At 36.9% G+C, this 12,426-nt stretch overlaps 1 protein-coding gene across 12 annotated transcripts in view; it reads right to left on the bottom strand.

The window, feature by feature from the left end:
• Positions 1-12,426, bottom strand: part of Fmnl2 (formin like 2) — a 293,575-nt gene that overhangs the window by 260,643 nt on the left and 20,506 nt on the right. The gene's annotated exons all lie outside the window — the stretch shown is intronic.

Here is a 12,426-nt window from a genome sequence, read left to right as displayed (position 1 = left end):
CAACTAAAAAATATTTTTATAAAAGATATTAATCTGCACATGGGATCAGGGCCCATCAGAAAATGATCTGGCAGTCCATCAGGCTTATCTAAGTACACATTCAAATGGAAGGAAATCAAGTTTCACCAAATAGTAGTGAAGGGTTCCTGTAGGAAATGGATTAAAAGCATGTTCTCACAATCCCTCCCCACTGGTTCATATTTCTTGTTACTCAGGTTTAATTCAGGATAGTTACTAAATTTAAAGTCACTAAAATAAAGATATTTCCATTATCTGCCTCATTTTCACTCTAGTTTTCTATCCCTTTTTCAAATATCTTGACTAAAATGACCCTCTGGTACAATACAGTAAATGTGTGGTTCTCACACATTTACACTGACACAAGATCAGCACTTAACTTTTCTAGAATTGTCAAGTTGTGTGATCAAGAAAGTCTACATGCTAAAGTTCACAGTAATGATATTCTTCCACACATCTGCAACAAAACTATTACCCAGTCCTGACACGCATCCAGGTGCCATGCAGGAGACTTCATCTCCCTTTTAGCACTTGAGAAAATAACATCCCAGTCCCAACATGGTTAGTCCTCCAACCTGATCTGCAGATTTTTGAGTGAAATACTCCCACTTGCAGACTATCTCTTTTAATGCTAAACTTATTACCAAGTCTCCTCATTCGGGAACATTCATCCAGTGACTATTACATACATAACTGAAATGTTTTCTATTCCTATCAGCACCTTGACGAGAAAATGTGCCTAGAGGTGAAGGCTCTGTTTGTCCAGAACTATACAGATCAAATACAGTGTAAGAGTTCGGAGCTTTGACGTTCCTAAAGGCCATGTGTTGAAGGTTTGGTCACCAGTCCATGGCACTATGGGGAGGAGGTAGAACCTTTAGGAGGTAGGCCTCACGGAAGGAAGTTAGGACATTGAGGGTATGTCCATGAAGGGATATTGGGACCCTAATCCCTGCTCTCTCTCTTTGGTTCCCAGCCACTATGAGGTTAACAGCTTTACTCCATCGTAAGCTCTCTGCTGTGATGATCTGCCTCAACACAGACCCTAAAGCAAGGAAGCCAGCCAACCATGGACTGAAACCTCTGAAATCATGAGCCAAGATAAGCCTTTCCGGCTTTAAGTTGATTATCTTGGGTATTTTGTCACAGCGATGAAAAGCTAGGACTAACACAATGTCAAACATTCTTTTCCACTGCCTACGTAATTGGTCACAGTATCTAGGAAATTCTATTGTTTTGGATGCAAAGAACATCTCCTACCCTGCTTCTCAAACCCAGAAAACCATCTATTCATGTGTTCTGATTTTTAGTGGGAAAATAATAATAATGTAGAGAACAATTATGCTTAATAAATTGTTTTAAACTCCTATCACTCAGATTGCTATGGATTAAAAGTATACCAAGAGATTTCCTATAAAATTTCATTAAAGTGCTTTAGAAACACCAAACCCAAATCTATTTTTCTATCCAAATTCTGACACATACTAAACTCTCCTACAGTACTCATGGAAAAGATCTTCTATAACTGCACAAGCCATGTAGGACTACCAGACAGACTTTTCCCATGCCACAAAATGCCCAAAGAACTTCTTTAAAAATACCGATTGTCGAAACTTGAAGAATTAACGTTTGATTAGTCTCACGACATTTCTTATCACTTGTAAGGACAACAGCCAATTTCAGCAGAATTTTGGAGGCAGGAAAGACAATCAAAATAACTTTGTTTAGTCCCTTTGTTTTATGGATTAGGACACTGGTGCAGAGAGATGACATAATTTGTTCCAAATCACACAACCTGTAATGACAACCCTGATCCTTGACATGGGTCCAGGGCTTCTGACTTTACTATGTTGCCTTATGAGACTAACCTAACCCAAAGACACAATAAAACAGAACTCATGTCTTCTGATTCCCAGACACCTCTCCTTGAAGTCAAAATATTTCCTATTCTCAAATGAGCACTTGCTTCTTTCTCAGATTTTTTATAAGCCAAAATTTTTAAAAAGGTACAAAAATGGCCTTCAATTAAATTAGAGGAAGCCATTCTGTCTCAAATTATTGGAACATAGACTGTAATTAATACCAGTCCACTGGGAGGAATAGCCCTTGCCTTTAACTGGTACTAAACAGTCAGCATTCTTGCTGTGCACAGGAAACTGCAGAGTGTTCTCAAAAATGCAAGGTCAACCATACAGGCCCTGTCAAGGCCAAGGCACAAAGTGGTTTTTGAGGGTTTCATCAAGGCAAGGAGCACAGCACAGTGAAATTCTTCACTAAGATGTAGAAGAAAGATACCCTAAGAATAAATAGACAAGATGAGACTCATGACCAACATAAGCCCTTTGTCAGATATAGCAATGCACTTTCTCCCCGCAGTGCCTTATTCCAAATCATAAACCTAAAAATAAACAAAAGTTCCAACTAACCATAAAGAGAATAACTACCAAATCATGATGGATGCTGTCCAGTTTATATAAGTTACCTGAGGACAACTGACAATTTTTTTTTTAAGTTCTCACTTTATTCGTTATTTGATTTTGAATTTTTAAAAAACCTTCTTCATTCTTAATGCATAGGGTCTTGCTCTTTTAAAGTAAATGCAGACAGAATTGAATTGATTTTTGTGCATATGGCCCCTGATTTACAATTTTCCTGTGTAAAAGTGGTCTGCAGAGCCAAAAACAAGAGCAATCAAAATCAAAAACACAAACAGAAGTTTCTACACCTTAATATTAAGAGAAGACTTGAGTTGACAGGTATTGGTATAATAGCATAATCCCAAGAAGAGGGGTATATAAATTATATTACCTATACTTTTTTAGAGGCAAGTAACAATCTGAGTTAGAAAGTTATTCATCATATTCCAGAGGACCAAGAGATTGAATTAAATGTTCAGAATGAGAATGAGAGGCTCCACAGAATATTTGAGAAATCTACAGGTGGAGATAGTGGTGAGGGGCATTCAAACAGTCAGTTTTCCAGTCTCACCCCTCTGTATCTAGTTCCTTATCTTTACTAGTAGACTCTCAGGTTGAATTTCTAGAATCTTGGTCTTCATATGAGGTTTCCATTGGTGGAATAGTTCCCTAATCTCATTTAACACCTTCATTTTATAGCTGAGGAAATTTCCTTATTGAAAGAAAGTTCACATTACAACTGACCAAATTTCTAAAAGAACCTTTCATATAATGAACACATTATGAACAATATATCTGACACAAATGTTAAATAAGACTCCTTTGGCAGACTTCTATAATTTGTCTCCCTACAGAGTATTCTTAGTGCTCAACGAAGGTAACTGGCTAAAAACACATACCAACTAGTGCTTGCATTTTTATCAATGCAATAGGAAAGACTTTACCCAAAGGTGTATGACTCTCCCACTGAATTGAGGGCTCTACACCCCATTCATGAGCTTTAAAAAGCTAAAAATTCATCTGGCTTAACAATAGGAGAAAAATGTTTTTTAAAAAAATAGACAAAACTATTAAGGATCCTAATGATAGTCAGCCTCCGAGATAGTCCCCAGTGATCCTAGCCTACTAGAACTCACGTTCTTGTCCAGTCTCCTCCCCCAGTGAGCAGAGCTGACTCATTTTATCAATAGAATATCACAGAGGTGGCGTAGAACTTCCTGGATAGTTTCCACCTTGCTCTCTCTGCTAGCTCTGGGAACCCCAGCTGCCACGTGGAACTAGCATACAAGCTATCAGTGGTGACACCTACAAGGAAAGGCACGGAGGCCTCCAGTCAGCAGCCTGTCAAGAAGAAGCCTTTGATATAAATCACCTGCCCCCAGTCAGGCCTTCATGACTGCTGGCCCTTCCTGTGACTACAAGAAAGTCACACAGGAGAGGCCCTAAGGCAAAATCACCCAATTTCCTGACTCACAGAAACTGAGAAAATAAACATTTGCAATTGTTTTAGACTTGTGGGTTTTGAAGTAATTCGTCACACCACAATAGACAACTTACACACTTTCCCTGATTCAAAATCTCCTGCTTAACAATTTTTAATTTTGTCCTTTCCAGTGGCTCAGTGACCACCGGAATCACTTCTCAATCAGCTTTTCTCTGTAAAGAATGCATCTTTCCTAAGTCACCAGCATAGGCTCGAATTATTTTTGGTCATCCTTTTTATGGAGTTAACAGATGCTGGAAGTTACTTCTGAAAATCCACTTCCAACCAGCTACATATAGTTCATCCTAGTGCTAATAAAAGATTAGTTGAAGGCATGAAATAGTCTGAACATTTGTGCTTCCCCACTCCCAAATCAAAATGTTGAAATACTAACTTCTAATGTGATGCACTAAAAGATAAGGCCTTGGGGATGAAATTAGGTCATGAGAACAGTGCCCTCATGAATGGGATTAGCGCGTTTTTAAAAAGGACTCCAGGGATTCTCTAGACTTCTTTCCACCATGTGAGGAAGTCAGCAGTCCACAACTCCAAAGAAGGTCCTCACCAAAAGCAGACTGGGCTGGGTGGCATCTGATTTGGACTTCCAGCTCCCAGAAACTTAAGAAAATTTTGTTATTTAAGCCACTCACTCTACGATAGATTGCTACAGCACCTGAATCAAGACAAACAATAAGAGGCCATAAGTATGTGCTCACAAATAATCCTGTAGTCATCAGAATTTTTCCATGCTAAAGCAAGTCAAATCCCTGTGCTTCTAATGCCTCTCCATCCACCCTTCTTCCCTTCAGGTTTCATACTCTATTCTCCACACATAATACTCAGCAAGGAAGAAACCAACACAATTATAAAAGGAAAAAGACTCCAGGAGATGCATATAAATAACCAATCTATCATTATACATGTCTTATCATCATGAAGTACCTATTGGTTTTTGTAATATCCTTACAAAATAAGCTGAGAAAGAGAGAAAAGGAAAAAAAATCAGAAAGTAGGGCAATGGTTGTTTTCTGTGGACAACAGAAGCTAGAAGAACAATTCCAAGGTTCAAATTTCCACATCTTTGCATTCTTTCTCACTAAGTCAGACCCCATGTGCCTGCCTTGGGTAAGAGAGAAATGCTTTCATGTTAATTACCTACATGTCCAGTCATGGAAGGCTAAATTGCATACGTTAGTGACCTAGACAATCAGCATACAGTCTTTGCACAAATGAGCCTCCCACTACTTCACCTCACTGCCTAACCAGAACCACAAATTTTGAAGATTAAGAGGAATACCAACAAAATCAATAAAGCAAAATATCAAACACAGGACATCAAGCAAGTAGACATTACTGTACAATGAAAGCCATACTTAAGGTGAGGCAACTGTAATTTAACTGCATAGTAAGCACTTGTTTAAGTCTTATTTGCCAATCAGCCACATAGCTTATATGTAAGTAATAATTTGGATTTAGCATACAGAAACCTGGAAGGTTTAAATTGCAGCCCAGCCAGGTAAAGCTGACCCTATAACCTCATGTAAATGCAATAGGAAGTAATTAGTAAACTAACCACCATTGTCTCCTCCCTTCGTGACAACACAGTACAAGAAATGCTGAATATGTTAAGATTTTTCAAATCAATGGTTTCAAACTACACGAACTTTTTCCTTATGAGGGATGGGGCATAATTTAAAGAATGGCTTTTAAAAATACTGCCTCAACAACTATCCCTTTCTCAGTTGATGCTTTATTACAGAAAACTAAGGAAATTTTCATTTATGAGCTACAACTTGCACTAAATTGAAAGATGCCCTGAATAAAATCAAGGAAAGATTTGATATGGAAGAAAGAAACATGCATGCAATACACAGATGTAATTTAATGACTTCTATTTCTTGATCAGAATTGAACTTTTTACAAGAGATGGGTAAAATTCTGATATTAAAAAAAATCAAGAGAAAAAAAGAATGTTAATTCTTCAGAGAATTCTCCTTCATATCTCCAAACCAAAGGATTTATAAAAATTCACAAACTGTAAATATATTTCCCATTTTCCCATTTGACTCAATACTTTTGTTTGGATTTTTTCATTAGATAATACTTTATTAGTTTCTATAATCAAACCCACATAGATAAGACCTTACATATTTAATACAGTGTGTTACCTCTGTACAAATGAAAAAAAAAATTAAGTTTAACGTTTCGCGACCAATATGAATAGTTCTGCTTTGGATTATTAATCTGGTTCCCTTTTCTCCCCTTTCTCTCTCTTCTTCCCTTTGTCTCTTTGTTAAAAAAATATAAGCCCTAAGTATCAACCCAAAAGGACTCCAAAGACAGCTGGTCAACTTGTTCTATCCTTCAGAAACAGCAGGAGATGGTCAGGACTATTTGGGTGTGAAGTTCTTCCAAGCAAGATTCAATTGCTATTTTCACTGCCGAAAAAAATAAGACTCAAAATGAAACAAAAAATTATATCCTGGAATTGCATTTGCAAGGACTAAGACCTCAGAGTGCCATGACCAGCTCAATTAGGCTATCAATTTAGGTTGGACACAGTCACCAAGAGAGTGCAGTCTTTAGTACTAATGAGAAAGTTAACTAAAAGGGAGCAGATTTTATAAACCTTCTTCATCAATAAGCTTTAAGATGGAAATCACAAAGAGCACTCAAAAGTAACTGATAAATACCAGAGAACAGAATCTTTTAATCAGGTGCACAGTCAGCTTCCTGGAGCCCTGGGGTGTGGTTTTAAAACAGTTGAGAGGAAGCAAGACAAGATGACCTCATACACCTGGAAGACAGATTCTGATTTCACAATGCCCTTCCAACCTGTTTTGCAAATTACCAGTGCTCTTGGGGATCCAAGAAATTCCCCACTTCACTCTTTCAATGCAGACATTATTGCCTAAGAACTTTGTCAACTAAAATATGGAACATTTGAGTGCACAGGCATTAAATGTATAGAAATAAGACTCTCTTCAATGTGATAATCCACTTATTTTTCAGTCTCCTTCTGAGTAATCTCCAGCAATTAAGCCACATTTCCACTCAAAATTAGGAATATAAAGGCCAAAGTCAAGACTAACAATACACAATAAGAGGGGGGTCTCCTACACTAAATAAGCAAAACCATTGCTCAGAGCATTTTAAACCAGAGTATATAGTATTTGCGAAGCAGCAACTCTACCAGGATTTAATTTTTATCCTTGTATATCTAGACCGCATCTCTAGTCAAGTATATATTACTATGCTTAATCCAGCATCAGGCAATTTCTAACACAGAATCTGTTCAATTAATGACAGAGACAAATGCACTGTTCTTATTCTTATGCAAAAATCCCAATACATCCAGAATTAAACTCTTCTTGTCCTCTGTGGTCGAACTGGACCAGTCTGTTGGCCAATCTATACCAATCATTTTCCAAAATTCTGGCCACTACACACATGAAGTTATTGACTCTTCCCTCGGCCAGTCTACAGATCTTGGGTTCTGAACCTGGGGATCCATGACCCATGAGAGTCTATGAATAGGTTTCTGAAACCACATGTTACTTTTGTGTGTGTGTGTGTGTGTCTTTAAGGATCCACAGTTTTAAGTGGAGTCTCAAAGGCGTCCCCAAACCAAGGATTGATTTGAATGTAAGCCCCGTCTTTCATTCCTAGCTACCAATACTTGGTTCTTCTCTCCTTCTTCAATTGTGCAGCCACCTCTCCTGTCTACTGTCTCCTGTCACAGTTGTTCATTGTCTAATGATGGCAGCAGACTTGATCAGGCTTTCTAACTCGTCTTTGTTCACTATAAGCCATCCTAAGATTGTTCCCAGATAACATTCCTAAAAGTAAGTTCGATCACAACTTCTCCTGTCCTTTCCAGAATTCATGTGATTCTGGCCACACCAACAACATGCAGCTCCCACAACATACCCTGTGCCTTTTTCTAGACTGCCTTCCCCAAAACTGCCACCCATCTCTCTGAGTCCAATTCCTTACATTCATCTCCCACCATCCAGTGCAAAAGTCAATTCATCTTCAGTTTCTTTTCTAATTTCTTGTCACTCTGACCCCAAAGAGCATATATACCTCCCATTTAATACATCTTCCTATTACAGATTTTACTACACAAGCACCTTGTCTTTTAATCTCTGTGTATTCCAATATAGGGCTCAGCACACTATGGTCACTCAAGAAATCCTCACTGGATGAATATATCACATATCTGTGTTGGGCACATAGTAAATATACAATATCATATGTGATCTTCAATAGTACTTTTACTTCATCTTACATCTCAATTTCTAAGTTCTCTGCTTAATAAAGGTATTGTTTAGGGTTTTCAGGATGAATGTTTAAGATGGAAGGAAAAAACCCTTCTCAAAAACCCTGTAATTAACAAATTCTACTCATGGGAGACGATTCTAAACTCTCAATGCCAAAACAGAAAACAACCCAACTAAAACCTTTGTTGAATAAAGCTGGATTTATTTCAGATACTAAACAGAAACATTATTGAGGAAACTCATTTATGTAAGATCAAAGTAACAGGCTAATTCCAAAATCTGGGTTAGTCTCTGGCTGCATGATTTACCATTTTACCAGGAAAAATGCCCAAAGCCTATCTAAATAGATTAATTTATTGGAAAAACTAGTCATGGAATTGCTTCAGAAATTCTGCCAAATTTGCTCTTGCTGCACTAGATTGTCTCAAGATATGTTTTATAGTTTATGACTGTTTTGGTTTAAAAGCCTGGCTCTCCAGCTAACATGAAAATATGCAAAAGCAGGGTCAAAAAAAATTAAAACTAAATTGCCAACATTTCCTTTTCATTCATCCCTTAAATAATCTATTGTTTAATAACTCTGTGCATATCCTGTGGGCCTCCATTTCATTAAAATATATAAATTTATTTATTGGGATGGGGTGTAGCAAAGTGGGAAAGCACTTGTCTAGCACCTGCAAGACCCTGAGTTCAATCCCCAGAGTGGGTGGGGGGACAGCAATACAAACACACAAAATACACAAAATTTTTAACCTTAATGTCTATGGATTCGATACAAATTTTTGGAGGCAAAAATTTCATTGAAAAGTTGAAACACTCTAAATTTCCATGGAACCAAATTTGTATCCCTTACTTCTCCTTTCTATGTAAACTCATTTCTCCATAATTAATATGTACAAGGGGGGGAAGTGTCTAAGAGGGAAGCTTCCAGTATCTGTAGCTTCTCAGGCAACTACATCATGAGCACCTGATTAATACCCTCAAATAAAAATCAATGTTATGAATTAAAACGTAAACAGCAGCAGCAACAACAAAACTCAAGTATTTACTCCAAGCCATTTGGGGGGTCTATGGGATTGTTTAGCAGGTATCAAAGATACCAAATACAGAAGTCAGCCCACTACTGAGGCCATAAAAATATTGACTTGTCAGAAGCATCAAGAATGACTACTCTTTTATAAAGCACTTCAGAAACATTGAGAAACAAGGGGGGGGGGGGGCAGAAAATAAATCACTGCAATTAGCAAGAATCCTTGTAAAAGCTCCCAAAGGAAACTCCAATGGGAATAGAAGAGCTCCATAATTCAGTCATCCTCTTACATTGAGATTCAAACAAAGATTTATCAGGAAACAAAATAATGAAACATAAGAATAAGTTTACTATGATCAGTTTCCATTTCGCTATAGTTTAACATCTAGAAACTTGAAACAAAAGGTTTTTCAAAATCTGGTTTGGAGGGTTTTTGGTGGTATTTTTTTTTTCTTTGTTGATAACAGCTTTGAGATATCATTCACGTTCCATGTAATTCATCCATTTAAAGAATATAATTTTTAAAAAAATACAATTCAGTGTCTTTTAGTTTTTTCACAGAGCTGTGCTGCAATGATCACCATCGATTTTAGATCATTCTCATCACCTCAATTAAAGCCCTGTACCCTCCAGCAATCCCCAGTCCCAGTTCTCGAAGGCTTAGGAAATCATTGAAATACTATCTCCATGGATGTCTATTACGGACATTTCATGTACACAGAATCTTACATCATGAGAGCGGCTCCTTTGTTTCTTACATTTGTGAGAATGATTGGCCTAAGGTTTCTAGATTGATCCATATTGTAGTGTGTATTCTTTTTTTATGATCAAATAATATTCCATCATATGAATATGCCATATTTGGCTTGTCTGTGCATCAGTGTATTAGAATGACTTTTAAAGGAAACAAAAATCAATGAGTTACTGAGTAGAATCTTGTCATCAATAAAAAGGTTTCCTGAAATTAGCATAGACTCCGCTTCATATATCATTAATCAATAATCAATGATCCTAACTATGACTCTAAAGCACTACAGGGTGCTCAGTACCTTCTGCACATTAAAGACTGTCAGGGAGGGGGAACCACCAAACACTGCACTAGAACAGGAACACTGGTATCCCTTTCAGTCCTAGATTCTTCATCTACAAAATACCCCAAATGCTTTTGGTTAGAATTAAACCTCCTTCAGGAGTTAGCCCATTTTATCACTGAGAAGGAAAATGAAGCCCAAAGAAGAAAGTGATTTAAAGGTTAAGCACCAATTAATGGCACAGTTAAAATTCAAACCTAATTCTCTGAATGCCCATTTTGTTATTTTTCACCACGCTGATTTGCCCCTTTAAACTATATTTTTCATGATCCTAAAAAAATGATCTGAATGTGTGCCAAGGCTCAGTCACAAGGAACAAGAGAGCAAGCCTCCTTACAGACCAACAATATGGAACCAAACTGCTCGGCAATAGAATACTCTGCAGATGTTCAAAATTTCTAATTAAAGGCATGAAAAAATGATCATACTGATGCACAAAACAAAACAAAATCACCCGGGAAGCATACATATCAAATATTAACAGTGCTTTCATCTCTGGGCAGGGGAATTGGAAATCATGTGTTTTGTTTTTAAACTGCATTTTATATTCTGCATGATAACTTTACAGTAACAAGACTGAAATTGAGTACAACTCCTCATTCTACATTATTATACATAAAACAATTTCCCTCTACCAAAGCCCTTTACAGGATTCATCCCATATCAATGTTCTAAAATAGTTAATCTGTTTTGCAGATGGTGAAGTGAAAATGCAGGGGATTATGGGGAAGTGACTGGCAAAGTTGAGATTAAAGTCCCTGGATGTAAATCAATCCAGCCTTCAGAGTTAAGCAGTTAATCAGAAACATGTCAGGAAAAGGAATAATTTTATGGCAATGGGCTATTTTGTGTAGTCTATGATGTAACATTTAGGCACCTAGAAACAAGGTAACAACCCACCTTTTCATGTGATGCTATTTTGCCACTGAACTCCAGAGGATCAGATTTCGGCAGAAACAGACACAATCAATGAGGATAATTGTCTATAAATGTAACAGCAAAGTAAAAAAGTATATTTGAAACAAAGCAAAAAGTCCACAAACCATCCACAATGTAAAATAGACACCCCAAAAGGTTGCCTAGGGTTTTTTTTTTTTTTCATTTTTATTTTAATGGAAGCATTCCATTGAATAAAAATTAAATTGACAGTATCAAGCTAAATGCAAGCAAAAATCTGCAAAAATCTATTACCATCATTATCCAGATTTCTCACCACATAGGTGAAACTCAAGAGACGTAAAAAATATTTTTTTGTCTTTTGCAAGTGTAGTATTTTTCAGAAAAATGTTTTTCTGGGGAAAAAATAAGACTATATATACTAATATTAACATGCCTGCTACAATTTAGACCTCGATATTCTCTGAAGCCTTAATTCTTTAATGTTTCTTATGCAGTAAAAAATTTTAAAAAACAAATATTTGCTAATCTTTGCATAGCTTCAAAGGAATAGTTACTGGCAGTTCAGCAAAACCTAAGAAATAGTCTCCCCCCACCCATACTGGGGATGGAACACAGGAGTGCTCTATCCCTGAGCTGCATACTAGCCCTTTTTAGTTTGATATAGAGTCTTGCTAAATTGCTGTAGTTAACCTCAAAATTGGGATCCTCCTGTGTCAGCCTCCCAAGTTGCTGAATCAGAGGTATGTGCCACTGCACCAAGCTTAAAAAATAGTTTTATGTACAAATCTAAAGAACAACAAAAAAAATTTCATTGTGGGTTTTATGCAATATCTGACCAGGTTGTTTCAACAGTGTATTATAGAAAACTTCTGGCAATTGTCATGTAATACACCTTTTCCTTCTAAATTAGGTATTAGAATGGTATAAAAAGTGCAGTAACAAAGACAAGTACTGTTTTGTCCCTCCACCTCCAGATTTATATAACTGGTATATGTTGGACTATGAATGTACAATGTATTTTGGTACAGGCTGCAGTCAATTATTCCCAAAGTGTAATCTTAATTCTTTCAGAATAGGCCATCAGTATTTACTTTCAAAAGATAAGGTATGGGTCATTTGTTAACAGGGGAAAAGTGACTGATTGCAAGAAATGAGGAAGTAATTGTTCTCATTCATCCTACTATGAACATTTCCTTTACCTTAC

The sequence above is a fragment of the Sciurus carolinensis genome, chromosome 3 (assembly GCF_902686445.1).
Source record: "Sciurus carolinensis chromosome 3, mSciCar1.2, whole genome shotgun sequence".
NCBI lineage: Eukaryota > Metazoa > Chordata > Mammalia > Rodentia > Sciuridae > Sciurus > Sciurus carolinensis.
This window is presented reverse-complemented; position numbering and strand designations above follow the sequence as displayed.